Source organism: Benincasa hispida, chromosome 8 (assembly GCF_027475165.1).
Source record: "Benincasa hispida cultivar pf3 chromosome 8, pf3_genome.v1.1, whole genome shotgun sequence".
Taxonomy (NCBI): domain Eukaryota; kingdom Viridiplantae; phylum Streptophyta; class Magnoliopsida; order Cucurbitales; family Cucurbitaceae; genus Benincasa; species Benincasa hispida.
The window spans coordinates 35,661,607-35,665,200 of NC_143485.1; positions in this window are offsets into that span (position 1 = coordinate 35,661,607).

The window sequence follows — 3,594 nt, forward strand, 5'->3', positions numbered from 1 at the left end:
AAATTCAATGTTAGAGAGGCTGGTCTGAAGAGACAATCCAGAGAAAATCCGGAAGAACGATGAGATAAGACTGAAAGGTAAGTCTCCGAGCAAGAAATTCTTTCCATTCCCGAAGAAGAAGCTCTGTGCGAGAGGTCACTTCTACCGGGAAAGAAAGCCTGAGAGGGAAGCTTTCCACACCATTTTATCCACATGCCGGCAAGCATAACATCTCCGATCGAGATCTGTGTCAAGACATTGACACTCTTTTCCGTATTTGTTCTTATTTTTCCATTCATCCATTGTGTTCATATGTCTTTAATCTTTCATTCACGACTTGTAACAAACGCTTATCCTTAGATTTAAATATCATTATCGTATTCATCATCATCTCTCTGTTCTTTTCCATACATTCATCATCCATTTTCTCTATCATGTGTCACTAATTCTTTGAGTAACGGGGAAGGATTAAGCGAGTGAGTTAATCCTTGTTAAGGAAATCGGCTAAGTTTAGCTAAAGCATGCTCGATGGCATCTTCACCTATGAGAGCAGAAGTGAAGATGTTATTCCGTCTATCGAGAGAAGGTTGGAAGAATGTGTTAACTAAAGTAAGAAGTATTTCCAGAGATGGAAACAACCTTACGTTCATCACATTCATCCCTATTTCACCATAGACGTATAGGAACGTGGTCAATCATTGAAAGGTGTAAGCCAAGGGAAAGAAGAACCTTAGTTGCATTCTCAACAAGAATTAACGAACTTGCAATGTCCTTTCCCTCAACCCATTCTCTTTCTGATTCACTACACAAGACTTGCCACCGCATTCATTAGATTATTTTGCACAACTTCACAGCCAGTCCTCAACCTGTATCATTAATAGTTTAGTCATTTATTTTATCACTGCAATTTACGTTAATGCAATTTACTTTTCATCACAATTTACTTTTCTGCACAAACCAATTCTTTATTCTTTATGTTAAACCAGTCGCATTTACCACATTAGTATCACATTAACGACAACAATCCCCGTGTTCAACCTCAGGTCAACCTGAGAAACTTACGTTGAAATTATACTTGGTTAGTGCAAGAAAACTTGTGACATGCACTACACGAATGCATACTATGAAGCATATCATCATCATTGCATACATTTAGAACATAGTATTGCAATATCTTTATCGCAAAGCAACTTGAGCACATAGAGCGTCATCATTTTCATTCATTAGTGCATGATAAGATATAGATAAAGATAAACAATTTCGTCTATCAAGTTCTTGATAAGCAACGCATTAGATAGATAAAAAAAGATAACAAATTTTCATAATTACACTTGCGCCGGCCAAGAGGCGCCCAACCAAAAAGGAAAATGATGATCTATGGATGGAAATGGGCTTCTTTCCTGCATCGACGCCACTATCGGATCTCATCATCAGCATTGTGGTGGAACATGGTGGGCAAGCTTTCTGCCAGTGTCCATCCATTGTAATTCCATCGGTAGTGAGGGCCTTCTACCATGGCCAGCTCCACGACACCGAAGATGTGGTGATCGTCGAAGGGAGGGTAATGTCGTTCAGCGCAAAGGACATTAATCAACTCTACCAGTTAAAGAATTTCCCAGAAGCACCGGGTAACAAACTAATTGATGATCCTATAGAAGAAGATATGGAGGATGCACTGAACATATTAACGCAATGAGGCACCAAGTGGACAGTGTCCCTAACTGGCATAAGAACCCTCGCCTCCAACCGACTGCTACCAGAAGCGTGCCTTTGGGTCTATTTGGTATAGAGGTGACTCATCCCAACATCGCATGATAAAACCATTCTAAGGGATTGAGTTATGGCCACATATTGCATAGCGCTCGGCATTCCGATTGATGTGGGCCAGCTTATTGGGAAGCAAATCCGAGGTTTTGTTGGCCACATGAGAGGCCAGTACTTCTTTCCATGGACGGTTTCAAGCCTATGCCTATCTGTGGGCGCGGGCATTGACAAAGAACCCATGCCAGAAGTGCACGGCATCATCAACATGAAAATCCTGAGAATGCTTCTCAAGGATTCGTCGCATTGCCCCGAGCTTCCATCGAAACGACCCCTCATTGATTTAAATGCACCGCAACCACTAAGACCCAAGAAGCAGCGCTGCAATGACAAAGGGAAGGAAATCATCCAAAGAAGTTCACCGCAGAAGCAAACTAATCTACCCTTGGACCCTTTACCCTTAGTCATTCGTCCACCAAGCCTAATAGCTGAACACCTTTCCTCTCTTCCCGAACAATTCACCAATCTTCTCCTTACCCCCGACTCCAACCCGGCATCTCCAATAGCTTCCACCCACCATCCATCTCCACCACACTTTTCACTGCAAACATCGCCGCATGTTGATAACCCACACGGTTTGGGAGCAGGCGCTTTCGCTCAGCCCCAAACCGATGCCGGTGAGACATCTACGACGCAACCCTCTACCGCATCCCTTGCTGTTGCCCTAGAAGATATGCGGGGCTTTTTATCTCAAGAGCCATCCTTCTTCTGCCATTCATTAACGGAGTAGCGAGAGAGCAACGCAGAGCTACGTCGGGCGATGGTCAACATTCAACGCAACATTTTTACCATTCGCCAGAATCAAAGACAAATGGTCGAACGCAACCATGAGTACTTTTTATTTCTTGACTGCATATTTACATGGTCCCATAGTGCCTCAACATCTGCAGCATCCTCTATACTTTCAAGAAGCGTCGCTAGGAGCTCCTCCACAACGCCCTCTTCACTAAGAGCCCCCACTGCAAATTTAAATTTGGGGGTGTACCATCTTCTCCTTCACAATTTTGAATTCTTTTTGCGGTCATTCAATTTTTTTTATATAGATAGCTATATCTTTGTATTCTTCTATACATGCTTACAATTTTGTGTTTGCGATAATTATAATTCTTTGTGTACTTAGACAAATTTTATACAACTGAGTGATTATTCCTTCATTATGTGTTGGCCTCTTTATTTATATCATCCTTTGTCAATTTATTGTGGTAATTCCTTTCTTTTCATTTGCGTTGTTTATTTGCACTACCATGATGAGTATTATGCGTAACCTTAGTGCAATTTCTTTATACATTGCAATTTCTACCTAACACTTAGACAATTCATCACAATAGCCCTACTTTACCTTTCCTATTACAAGACTCTGCTCAAACATTCTTTTCAAAATTTTGACTAAGTGTTTTGTCTTTTCTGTCCAAACAAACGCACTGAGGACCTTGCGACTCTCTAAATTTGGGGGTGGGGAAGGTCTGAGTAGATGTGATCAAGCGGATGTGGTAATATCAGGTAAATGCATTCATCATAAAAAAAAATGAAAAAAAAAACTCCACTGTCAACGCTAGGGAAAATCCCAACCTAATAAGAGTTAAGTCGTGAAAGGAATCTGCTTGTAGTTGGATGTTCGCATGACACCCATGGGAGCAAGCCAAAACGAAGGTATGTTACCAGGATCGACGCCATACAAAAAAAAAAAAAGAAAATAAGAATAAAAGAGACAACTCCACTAACAGTAAAAGTTAAAACTTGGCTAAGGATCAAGAGTTGAAGTTAAAGCTTGGTACACAACCGAAGTTGGATGCT